At 38.9% G+C, this 13,837-nt stretch overlaps 1 pseudogene; it reads right to left on the bottom strand.

Annotated features, from left to right (window-relative positions):
* Positions 1 to 426: 426 nt before the first annotated feature.
* Positions 427 to 1,913, bottom strand: LOC123825785 (annotated as a pseudogene).
* Between the last annotated feature and the right edge of the window lie 11,924 nt (positions 1,914 to 13,837).

The following is a 13,837-nucleotide window of genomic DNA, read 5'->3' as shown; positions in this document are numbered from 1 at the left end:
AAAAATTAGTTGGGGTGGAAATGGGAGGGAGGTGGGGGATCTGGCATGGGAGTAAAAGACAGAAAACTGTACTTAAACAACAATTAAAATAAAAAATTCAAGGAAAATAAAAAATAAAAATAAAAATCAAGGTTGCTTATTAAATGTATTCAATAGTCTTCTGAATATTATTTTATAAAAATAACTTTCTGGCCAAAGAGTAAATGAGAATTCTAATATGCTGTTATATATTTTTCCTAATACCACAGTAGATAACCTAAATAATGTATAAATACAAATTTTCTAGAGAACATAAAGTAAAATAATTTAAATATTTCATTTTATTATTTATTATTTATTTTTTTGGTGTGAGACCAATTTATTGCTCATCTCAACAGTGGGTGGGGCAGGAAGGACTGGGGTCTCTTCTGGACAGGAGAGGTGCTCTCAGCAGATGTGGGCCATGTCTCTGGGGAAGGATGTCTTCATGCAGCCAGTAAAGAGCTGGTCCACCCAGGGCAGCACCTCCTGTTACAAGGATGTATGGCACAGGGTGGAAAGTGAAGTCCACTTGGTAGTTGAGCAGGCAGCTGAGGGAGAACATGTAGAGGTCACAGAAGGTGCCTCAAGAAGTAGGTGTAGTTGTGGAAGGTGCAGAAGATGTTTCCAAATTGAGTGCTGAAGAGGTCCTTGTGATACACCTCAACTCCTGCCTCTCCTTCTTCCAGGCACCCAGCACTTTCCCCAGAGAAGGATTTGGCATCCTGGTAGGTGTGCATATGCTCCAGCAGCCAGGCGAGCTCCTGCTGCTATGTCAGCAAGTTCATGTACTGCTCCTGTTGATGATGTGGAGCACATCATGATGCTTCAGCTCGGGGATGATGGCACCTGTGTGCCAGCTCTGTGACAGCACAAGATTTGCCAGGTCACTGTAGAGGTGGTCTCCAAAGTAGAGCACAAGCTGGCTGCACCATTCTGTCAGATGCAGGAAATCAAACAGGTTTCCCTGCTAATAGATCTTGTCCTTTTCCAGGCAGTTGATCCCAATGAAGTGAGCCCTTCTCATCAAGTTTTCTAAAAGGCTTAAGTGAGGTCAGCGAAGGAGCTGGGCTTATCCGCCTGGACAATGACCACATCAAAGAGCCATCACCAGTTGGCACCCACCCCAAAAGAGGATGGCACATGACCCATCCTCTTTTCCACGAAACTGAAAGGATTGTTAATAACAAGGAATAGCTGTTTCCCATGGACCAGGCTGCTCAGGACAGCATATGTCTCATCCCCTCTCAGGATGTACTTCTCCACATATCAATCCATCTACTGTTATGTGAAACCTTTCATATGAATGTCTCAAATGTTGTCCATTACGTCCTTGTAGAGATGTGCTTGGTCAGACTCTAGGCCTAAGAAATCCACCATGCAGGAGAGCAGTGCCATCTCTGGCAGCACGATGTCCCTGAACTGCTTGATGGTGGAACACTTGGCATAGAAACTACTCATTTGGTACAATGGGATGTGCTGGATTCCCTCATATAAGTAGGTACCCCCCTTATCTGGCACAGACTGCAGGCCCCTGTAGACTGTTCCCAGTTACACATAATGGAAGGTATCAATCTTCATAAAAAGGCTCTTCTGAATGTCATAGTGGAGGCCATGGAATGGCAAAGCACTAGTTGTAGTCATACTTCCAAATAGTCCCCAGGGTATTTGTAGTGCTCAGTCAGGATGTCACAGGCAGCACTGAAAATCTCTGGGTGCAGTGAGCCTTCATACTGGGACAGTGTATAGTTACAGTCAAAGCCATAGACCTCGACATCATTCAGGCTGACCTCATTGTGTGTATAGATGGCCATTGGGTTCAGAAGACCACAGGCCTTGTGGGGCAGGAGGTCATTCACCAGTCTGCGCAGGTCTTGGTAATGAGCCCACAGGTTTGGTTAAGCTCTGCCTCACAGGCTTGTGCCGGGCAGGCACAGAGTGTGGAGCTCCAGTGCAGTGGGTGCTGGACCCCTGGGAGTGGAGGGTAAGGAGGGGGAGGTCCCAACCAGGTCAGGAGAGTGAAAAGGACGTGGCTCGCCACCCACAGTGGCCTGGGCTTGTCAGTTAGTGCTGAGAAGCTGCCAGCAGCCCCACACCTGACATACCCGCTACAAACCTCCAGCCAAATATTCTAAATATTTTTAAAGCTGTTTATAAGATTCTATTGTTTTTTTGTCAGTTGAACATATGATAACAGTGGAATTTGCCTTATAAAATGACTTGTTTATATATATTCCTATATTCATTAAGGTTTTTATTAATCCACTACTGAGAAAGATAAAATATTCTTAAATGATTCCAAAACTCATTTTTTCAGTACACAATTCAGTACACAATTGTCAAAAACCACGAGATACAGTGAATTAGTTAAGTCATTTGTCTTTCTTTCCCATTTTTGTCTATCTCTTACAAGCATTGCTTATTTTTTAAAAAATTAAACAGGGCAGGCATAATGATTACTGGAAAAAGGAAAATGCTCCTCTCATTTACCCAGTTATCACTCTGTCAATGTGTCAAATGTCTTCAGGCATGCCTTGGCTGAAGCATGTCACCTTTAGTTCTGTCTTGTCTACCATGCTTTTGAAATGTCCCAGTAAGGTCCTAGAGATTTTTTCGTTCTGATGCGCTTCACCTAGTGTTCTATGGAGAGTTACTTTCAGAAACTTCTTTATTGAAAAGTAATAGAACAAAGCCAAAAACAAAATGTAAGTAAAATTCTGAATTCACTGGATACTTTCCATGAAGATAATTAAAGAATTGATTTTTACTAAACTAAGGTAGAGAGATAGGCACATCTAAAGTCATCAATTTAGTGTACAGAATTTTCTCTAATGCAGTAAATTTAGAGATGATTTATTGAGATATATAAATGTATTAATCCCAAAGAAAAGTCCTGTCCTACTATTGTAAGAAACAAGAACAAAGCCATATTGCTCAATTCTTTTCAATTAAAATGCAATTGTTATGCCATTGAAATACTGTTGAGGTAATCCATACATACCAAAGCAGAAATTTGATCTGAATAATTTGCTAAGTGAAAAACATGTCAATTCAGTCTTTTCCCAGTTAAAATGTGTACTTGAAATATTTTGGGGACTGTTTTGCATTTGGAATACCAAACATTTAGTCATCTTTAGTACGCACATTCTGAAAAATTTTCTTGTGGAAATAATTTCTCTGTCAACCCACTCATGAGAAACACTGTGGAGCAAATGGTATTTTCTGTCTTTGCCTATGTTTTATTTTTGAGAAACACAGAAGTTCTTATTACCGAATAAGTGGTTTTTTAATTTAGTATAAAACACTTTGTATCTTAGCTTTTGTAGATTTTGTTTATTTTAATCATACTGTTTTAAATAAATTTCCCATTCATATTTTAAAGGCAAGTTCAGCTATAATATAAAAAACTGCACAAAGTGCAGGCTGATTTATGTCCCACATACCCTCAGATGAACAGAGATGTCATGGGTTTTAGAAGGTAACAGAAGTTCCCATATTTTGATTTACATAATTGAATTTGTAAAAGATTTGGAGAAGGATCAAAGAGACAAGGTTCTTTTAACATTATACCTTTAAGGAATATAAATGGTAACATTTAAATTGCTATTTAATTTAGTGAAAAATGTAGCCATCCTGATGCAATAGGTTGTTAAAAGATATTTTGTTCCAATAGAGTTTGGAATCATAAAATTCAGAGGGATTAATGTTCATAGTAATAAAATGAAGAAAAATAGATTATTTGCCATCAGGAATATTCTACTGAGAGAATTTCAGAAAGGATTTACAGGAGCGGGCTAGAACATCAGTGCTGGATTTTGACTTGGACATACATATTGTTGGAATTGTCTCTAGAAATTTGCTACAATATTTTTTCTGTTGCTGATATTATTGAAAATTAATCATTGTGTAACAAATTTGGTAGAAGCCATGGTCCACTTGAGAGACTTTAAAAGACTGGAAACTACTTAATATTTAAGAATGTGGCCAGGATTTATCCCCAGTTAAAGCTAAGTTCCAGCATTAGAGTGTGTTCAGTAAGTGCCATAAGGGAAAATTAAAAAGAACTTTGGAGAGAGTATTCAAAGAACTTGAAATCATTAGCTATTTCCATGAATACATTTTGCCAAAGATGGGGAAAAGTGTAATTTGTTTAAGAAGGTGGTTGATATTTCAGAATTCCAGAAACCTAGAAAAGCAGTTGGCTGGTTTGTGCTCCCATGGATGTCAGAGTGCCACCTCGTGGTGGCCAAGGTGAACTATAGACACCTGATCCTCACAAGATAAAGAATTGAACAATAGGGACCCACATTTGAACAAGCCTTTCACTCTGTTGACATAACTTGTTTATAATTTAATAATGTTAAATATAAATTTCAGTCAAACTAATGTAAAATATTCCACTGTCTTATTGGTTGCATGGTCATGGAATTCAGATATTCTTGGACTTCTCAATATCCTTATTTTTAAATTACATTTATACAAATCTCAAACACAGTGATGCTGTTTATAATTTATTATGTTGTGTTTTTCTCAAACTGATTCACATTAGTCAATAACCATTTCATATACCAGGACTCCTCTCTATTTAACAAACTTATCTAAATCAATTTACTTTAGGCAAAACATTCTAAAAATAGATTTGGAAAGTATTTTCTCTCCTGGAAAAGCCAGCATAATGTTTCCAAAAGAATTAAATTTATTTAATATTTCTGACTTCTGGCCAATAGGTGGATACACTGTACCTCCTCACAAAACCAAAAGAAGAATAACAACAAATTTACAAACAAAAAAAAAAAACTCAGAACTGACAGAAAATTGAACTATATGGAAGTTCAACAACCAAGGAGTTAAAGAAGAAACATTCATCCAGACCCATAGGAGGAGTGGAGATGGGCATCTGAGAGGACAGGACTCTCAGCAAGGCAGCAGCTGGCATACTGGGCAGTCCCACATTTGTGTGCAGATAGACTGGGAGGAACAACTGTGAAGCAAGACCAACTGTTGCAACCCAGGCCTCCAGCACAGGGAAATAAAGCCTCAAACCCTCTAACTAAAAAAACATGTGGGGGTTGTCACAGTGGGAGAAACTCCTAGCCTCACAGGAGAATTCATTGGAGAGACCCACAAACTCTCCTAGAATGCATAAAAGTCTCTCCCAAAGTTCTTCAATGTACACAAAACCACCTACCTGGGAATCAGCACCAGAAGGGCCCAATTTTCTTGTGGGCAGCAGCAGAGGGGACTGGAAGCCTGCAGAGAGCTGAGCAGGCCTCACTGTCCCCTCTCAGAATCCTCTCCTACATACAGCACCACAACAGAGCCAAGAGGGTTGTCCAACCCTGGTGAATACCTAAGGCTCTGCTCCTTAATACACAGTAGGTGTGTTGAGACCAAAAATATGGCCCAAATGAAAGAACAGATCAAAGCTCCAGAAAAAATGCAATTAAGCGACAAAGCAATAGCCAACCTATCAGATGCAGACTTCAGGATGCTCACAGAAATGGTTAAGTATGGTCCCAACATAGAGGAAGAAGTGAAGGCTATGAAAAGTGAAATAAAGGAAAATGTATAGGGAACCAATAGTGACAGGGGAGGAAACCGGGGCGCAAGTCAATAGTTTGGACCAGAAGGAAGAAATAAACATTCGGCCAGAACAGAATGAAGAAACAAGAATTCAAGAAAGTGAGGAGAGGCTTAGGAATCTCTGGGACAACTTGAAACGTTCCAACATCTGAATGATAAGGGTGACAAAAGGAGAAGAAGAAGAGCAAGAAATTGAGCATTATTTGAAAAAATAATGAAGGAGAACTTCCTCAATCTGGCAAAGGAAATAGACTTTCAGGATGTCCAGGAAGCTCAGAGAGTCCCCAAAATGATGGACCCAAGGAAGCACATAGCAAGGCACATCATAATTAGGTTACCCAAGATTAAAGATGAGGTGAGAAACCTAAAAGAAGCAAGAGAAAAGGAGACAGTTACCTACAAAGCATTTCCCATAAGACTATCACCTGATTTCTGAAAAGAAATCATGCAGGCAAGAAGGGTCTGGAAAGAAGTATTCCAAGTCCTGGAAGGGTAGGACCTATATCCAAGATTGCTCTATCCAGCAAAGCTTTCATTTAGAATGGAAGGGCAGATAAACTGTTTCCCAAACAAGGGAAACAAGTTAAAGGAGTACAGCATCACCAAACCTTTATATGAAATGTTAAAGGGACTTATCTAAGAAAAATAAAATAAAAAATATGTACAGTAAAATGACAGTAAAGTCACAATTATTAACAACCACACTTAAAACAAAAACAAGAACAAACTAAGCAAACAACTGGAATAGGAACAGAACCACAGAAATGGAGATCACATGGAGGGTTATGAATAGGGGAGTGGGAAGAGGAGATAGGGCAAAAATGTACAGAGAATAAGTAGCATACATGGTAGGTAGAAAATAGACAGGGGGACAGTAAGAATAGTATAGGCAATGTAGAAGCCAAAGAACTTATACGTATGACCAATGGACATGAACTAAGGGAGGGAATGCTGGTGGGAGTGGGGTTGCAGGGCAGAGGGGAATAAAGGGGGGAAATGGAATAATTATAGCAGCATAATCAATAAAAATATTTTTAATTATAAAAAATTAAAAATAAATAAAAATATTTTTTTAATCCTCCTATCTTGCTTCTTTGCTTTTTCACAGGAAGAATCCATTTGTGTAGTTCCTGACCCTCCAACAAAGTTGATTAGTTTTTGGGTGGAGGAGTGCATTAAATTTATAATTTTTAAAGGAATACTATGTATTTATGATATTGAACATTTTTATTAAAAAATATGATATCTCTTTCCATGAACCATTTTTGTGTCCCTCGAAGTTTGTATGACATATGGATGGCTTAAAGTGAAGAGAATATGACAAGGGATTATAATGGTGCCTACCTCATAGAATTCTTATAAAATGTAAATGAAGACAATATACAGTACCTGGCTCTTAACCATGTTTAACAAATGTAATGTAAAAAGAAGTTAATATTTGAAACTTTACAACTACATAGAAATGAGAATGTGTTTAAATATATATATATATATATATATATGCATCACAGATTCCTAAAAAATAGGTTTAAAATAAATAAATAATGGATTTAAAAATAACTGATAATAGTTTCAGATTAATTAGTTTTTCACAAGCAGATAGTAAAAATTTTTATTATTATAAGGCTCAAAAATGACTCCTAGTTTAGACTCAGAGGCCAGTGAGTTTAATTTGTTGCTACTATAAGAAAACCATTAAACTGGAGTTTGGAGACTCATCCTTGTCTTGGCTATCCTTTGGGTATATGCCTATAGTCACCCAATTTTTCTTCCTTTCCCCCTGTTTCATCTGTAAAATGAGGTAACTAGTTCTCAACAGCATCACTTGGGTATCCCTGCCCAGAATCTATTATGTATGAAGAGGGCAATGTTCAGCATAAGAATTTGACTGTGATCTCCAAATAATTTTCTGAAGTCAGTATATTGAGATACAATGTGCATATATTAATACAAATTCACTGTAAATGTACTTGGTGAGGTTGTAAAAGCACACACCCCTGTAACACCAAATAAATGTATAGAATATTTGTATTAGTTCAGTCCCTCATGGCCCCTTGAAGTCTATTCTTCCCTTACCCACAGTCTTCATTGAATGTTGATTCATATGCTCTTTATTTCTGCTCCCTATATATCCCTTACTACTTTTCCCTGAATATTCAGATTTGTTGATTAAATTGTACATTTTCATAGTTGATTTGCAAGTATAAAGTGCTGTGACTTAATGATGTTCATGTAATTAATTTCATCATTGCATGAGCCACCAAATTCTTTTGATTCTGTGGCCATAGATATCAACCATAATCCAGATGTACTAATCTAAATTAGGCACACCATCAGTTACACACACACATGAACACACACACACACTCTCCAGCAAGAAAGTCTTCATAACCCACTCAAAAGTTAAACATGATTCCATGTCATATTAATGATACTAGTAGTATCATCTTTGTTTGCAAATGAAAAAGTTACTTGTTTACAAATCAAAGAAAATCTGCCTAAAATTAATTTGTATTTGTTAATAACATATTTTTCCTTTTAGAAAGGTATTTTTCCTCCTATTTCCAACAGTCAGATTATAGCCTCTAAATATTATACTATTCTTCACTGAGAGAAACTGGAGTTCCTTGGAAAATGGCTAATTCTAGATATTAGGTAGAAAATGTAAAAAGATAATGGGATATATTATTTTTCCAAAAAGAACAAAAGCTATCAAATAATGATATGTTCATGGTAAAAGGAAATGGGTAGTTAATTAGTTTATGTGGCTTAACTTGCAATAATTTCTGTTTTGTTTTTTTTCAATCTTCACCTGAAGAAATGTTTATGGATTTTCAGAAGGGTGGGGAGGGGAGAGAGAGACAGAGAGAGAGGCAGAGACAGAGAAACATCAATGTTAGAGAGAAGCATAGATCAGTTGCCTCCCATCCATACCTGACCAGGGACTGAATTCTCAGTCTAGGTGTGTGCCCTGACGGGGATATACTTTTGGTGTATGGGACCATTCTTCAAACCACTGAGCAACTTGGCCAGGGCATAATTTCCATTTGTTTTTTGTTTTCTAAATAGTGGACACAAATGAGTAAAATACTTTAAATAAATATACACATATATAATCAAAATTTTAAAATACTAGGTTAATAATATACCTCACAATGTATGTTATTAGAATATCATCTAGTTATTCAGAAAATTAATAAATAAAAGGATAGTATCAGGCATTAGTTGCTTGATACTACAACATATTTTAGGGTTTTTGCAACATATTTAGGGTTTTTGAATATATTAGTCTACCAATATTCTAGACAGTGTGGCTTAAACAGCAGAATGTATGTAGAATGTATATTTTACTTCTTCAGAAATGGAAGTGCTAGATCAAATTGCTGGCTGTTTTAAAAATATGTTTATTTATTTTAGAGAAAGGAGAATGGAGGGAGAAAGAGAGGGGAAGAAATATTAATCAGTTGCCTCTCGCATGCATCCTGACAGAGGACCAATCCTGCAACACAGGCATGTACCCTGACTGGGAATCAAACCAGTGACATTTTGCCTTGCGAGATGACAGCCCAACCAACTGAACCATGCCCACCAGGGCAAGGCTGTTTTGTTTTTTGTGAGAACTCTCTTCCTGGCTTGCAGAAGGTGGTGACCTTCTCTGTTGTCCATGTACGAAATCTGTCAAGAAAAGGTCCAGCCATTGTTAATATGAGAACATTCTGTGCAACATCGATATAACCTGGCAGCCAAAGAGAGTGGGCTGGATTGCACATATGTGAACAATGACAACTTCACTGTACTAGTCGGTGGGGGCAGTAGGCACCATTGAGTGAGCATGCATACTATGTAGCCATCACATTCAAAATGACTAGGTGAGCAGAGGAACAAACCTGTATCAAATTTTGCCTTAAGCTTGAATGTTCCTCTGTGGAAACTATTGGGATGATTCAGAAGGCCACAGCTATGGGCAACTGGTGATTGGTAGCTTCATCATGACAATGTGCCCACTCGTGCATTATGTCTCATGCAGCTTTTTGGTGAAACATCACATCACCCAGGTGACTCAGTCCCTCTTCAGCCCAGGTTTGGTACCCTGCAACTTCTGGCTTATTCCAAAACTAAAGAGATTGCAGACTGTCGATGAGATTTAGGAAAATAGAATATGCCAGGAGACTGAGAGAACTGTATGAGGTCCCAAGGTATCTACTTTGAAGGGGACTGAGGGGTCATTGTCCTCTGTACAATGTTTCTTGTATCTGGTATTATCTTCAGTAAGTGTCTCTTTTTCATATTATATGACTAGATACCTTCTGGACAGAACTTGTATAGTTCTTTCCTCAGTGGGAAGAAAGCAAGCTCTGGTATCTAGTTATAAGGGCACTAATTTCTTCATGTGGCCCCACTCTCATGATCTCATCTAACCCTAACTACCTTCCAAAGGCCTCATTCCAAATACCATCCTATTAGGAGTTAAAGCTTTAGCATTTGAATTTGGGTGGGAGAATAAAACATTTAACCCATAACAATTAAATAAAGTCTTTTTTTAAAAAATAAGAATTCTAGTTGCTAAATGCAGAGGAATGGCGAAACAGAAATTAAGCATTTCATATCCTGTGAAAAATAAAAAATGTACTAGATAATAATCATCTATGGATTCTGAAGCCATGGCATAAACAGACTTATGGGGGGCATTCAAAGATGGCAGCTTTGCTCCAGGGAGCGTGATTTTCTGCTTCTGTGCAGGGGAGAGAAACTTGCGGATCGGTGGAGGAACAGAGCAAGTGGACTAGGTTACCAAAACATTTTTGAAAACAGTACATCAAAAATTATAGTGGACATTGAAAAACCAGACAGTAAGGAGACTGCTTCAGGACAACAGGGACCCAGGGATCAGCATGGGGACCAGGGGGTTTGCAGCCCCCAGGTTCAGTGATCCCAGGTCTGCCTCAGGGCACCTGGGAGAGCAGAGTCACTGCTCACTCCCGGGACTATGGGGGCTGAGCACCACCAGGGGAGACCTTGTGGCTTGAAGGCACAGAGAGGGGAGTTGGACTGGGAGACAATCGCCCAGGGGCTGCGAGCACCCACCCACAGCCCTGGGAAAAGTGAGTGCCTCCAGCCTGCATGACCAGGGGCAGCCTGGACGTGCGCCAGTGCCCCCAGCCCAGTGGGAGTGTGGATTGGTGAAAAACCCAGACCTCACATCTCTGAACAAGGAAAGGATGCGGGTGTTCTCAGGTTTCCAGAGCCTGCTGTGGTGAACTGTGGAAGTGCACACCCCCTCGGGAATCCTGACTCTCGTGCTGTGAACCTGGAAGGGACTGGGCACTTGGGCGGTTCCTAGTGCTCGAAACTGAATAGTGGAAGTGCACGCCCCTTTATGATCCCCAGAGATCCCCAGAGCTTGCACCACGAATCCAGAAAAGATGCACGTGCTTCCCAAGAACAGCACCCACCACGGTGAAATTTGGGGGAAGGGCTCATCTCCTTGCAATCCCCAGAGTTTGCATCGTGAACCTGGAAAAGATGCAGGAGCTCTTGTGGGACCCTGGAGCCCAGGAGACCGCAGCAGTAAGCTCCAGAGAGCGTGCTCAGGAGCGCCCAGGGTCCTATAGGGGAAAGTCAGATTGGCTCTGGGGAGAGCGCCCTGCTGGCCCTGAGGGCAGTAGCCGAGAGACTTACTGAGTTTTGACTGGGAAGAGTGATAAGCATTTCAAATGCCCCTCAGCCTTCTGAAGCCAGCAAGACCAGAAAAACTGGTCTGGCCAGTTAGAAACCAACAAGAGGTTTTTTGTCTTTTTTTTTTTTTGTCTGTTGTTGGTTGATTGATTCTATCTTGTGTTTTAAGTGACTTTTTATTTTTCAATTCTTATTATTTTTATATCTCTCAATCCCTTATGTTTCTCTTCCATTCATCCTAATAATATTCCTTCCACTCCAAATTCATCTCTCCTGCACTCCATCTTCTGCTTCCCCATCGTTTTTTTTTTTGAGCTTGCAAGTTACTGCAAATTTGTATTATCTTTTTCTCACTTTTCTAAAATTTTTTATTTTAATAGTATTTTGGTATTCTTTTTCTTTCTGTATAATCTTTGCTTGGCTGGTTATACTGTCATTTGATATGTTCCCCCTGTTATCGCAGTCACAGTGTATTGATAATTTACTATCCTTCATTTGTGTTCCATTAGTACACCTCTCAAGGTTCTATACTCCTTATTCTTGTTACCTAGATCTCATAGATTCTGCCACACGATTGTTGCTTTAATATTACAGTAAATAAGACCTAGTTCATACAATTGTAAATACTACTCAATACCCCTACCTGATCTCAGCCCACTTTGCAATTTCCTGAACTATATTATTGTGGGGGTTGTCTCCATTCTTTTACACACTATTCCTATTTACTAATCTTTATTCCAACCCTACATCAGAATCTGACCTCCCACAGCCTCACAGCTTTCTAGGTCCAACTAACAATCCTTTTGTCCCCAATACAAGTCTTACCTTCTTTCCATCCTTTCTGAAACATGGCTAGTGGGGCGGAAGATCACGGATAACACTACAAGTAGCCAAAAGATATCCAATCTCTTCTGTACTGGCTGCTAATGTGCATATCATAGAATACTGTCTTGCTGTCTTAAACCATTTTGCCTTACTCCTCCAACTGATCACAAAAAAGAGTAGGGGGAAGTTGTGAACACCAGGATACATTAAGGAGACTGCACCACTGAACCTCACAGGGATTCCAACACAGAAATTCACACCATAATCACAGGGAATCAGAACAGATCAATTTAAGAAACAGAGGCTAACAAGAAGAATCCCACCAACAATTACAAAACAAACAAACAATCCCCAAATGAAGGAAAAGGAAGAAGCCTCAGAAAAAAAATGCTAAATGAAATAGAGGCAACTCAACTATCAGATACTGAGTTCAAAACAATGATTATAAGGAAGCTCAAAGAACTCACAATGAGCTACCAAAAACTAAAGGGAGGCTACAATGATCTCATTGCAAACTATGTAAACATGAAAAAGGAAGTAGAAACTATCAACAAGGGCCAAGAGGAAATGAAGAATGCTATTTCTGAACTGAAGAACACAGTAGAGGGACTGAAAAGCAAGACTGATGAAGCAGAAGATGGGATTAGTGAGCTAGAGGACAAAGTAGAAAAGAACACCCAGAAAGAGCAAGAACAGAAAAAGAGGCTCAGAAAAAAATGAAGATGGATTAAGAGAAATGCAAGACAATATGAAATGTAATAATATCCATATAATAGGGATAGCAGAAGGAGAAGAAGAAGAGCAAGGGATTGAAAAAGTAATGATGGAAAACTTCCCTAATTAGAAGAGAGAAAAAGTCACACAAATCTAGGAAACACAGAGAAGGGAAGAGTCCCAATCAAGAGGAACCCAAAGAGACCCATTTCAAGACACATCATAATTAAAATGGCAAAATAGCAAGACAAAGAGAGAATCTTAAAGGCAGCAAGGGAGAAAAAGGAAGTAACATACAAGAGAACCCCAAAAAGGCTAACAGCTGACTTCTCAATGGAAATACTCCAAGCCAGAAGAGAATGGCAAGAAATATTCCAAGTAATGAGAACCAGAGGTCTGCAACCAAGGATACTTTATCCAGCAAGGCTCTCAATTAAGATAGAAGGCCAAATAAGAAGCTTCCCAGACAAAAGAAGTCTAAAAGAATACACCTCCACCAAACCAGCTCTGGAAGAAATGTTAAAGGGACTGCTTTAAAGAAAGGAAGGAAAAGAGAGACAGAGAGAGAGGAACACATGTACATAAAAGACAATGAATAAGTATCTATCAATAATAACCTTAAATGTAAATGGATTAAATGCTCCAATCAAAAGACATAGAATAGCTGAATGGATAAGAAAAAATGACCCACACACATGCTGCCTACAAGAGACCCACCTCAGAATAAAAGACCTATACAGGCTGAAAGTGAAGGGCTGGACACAAATCTTCCAAGCAAATGGACAGGGAAAAAAAAGTCAGGGTAGCAATACTCATATCTGACAAAATAGACTTCAAAAAAGGTCCATAAAGAGAGACCCAGAAGGTCACTTCATAATACTCAAGAGAAGAATCCATCAAGAAGACATAAATATTGTAAATATATGTGCACCCAACATAGGAGCACCCAAAGACATAAAGAAAATCTTAGATGACTTCAAGAAAGATATGCACAGCAACACAATTATAGTGGGAGATTTTA

This window comes from Phyllostomus hastatus, unplaced genomic scaffold (assembly GCF_019186645.2).
Source record: "Phyllostomus hastatus isolate PE091 unplaced genomic scaffold, TTU_PhHast_1.1 phas_contig_65, whole genome shotgun sequence".
In the NCBI taxonomy this organism is placed as follows: domain Eukaryota; kingdom Metazoa; phylum Chordata; class Mammalia; order Chiroptera; family Phyllostomidae; genus Phyllostomus; species Phyllostomus hastatus.
Note: the sequence above shows the minus strand (reverse complement) of the source record. Positions and strands in the feature narration are given on the sequence as shown.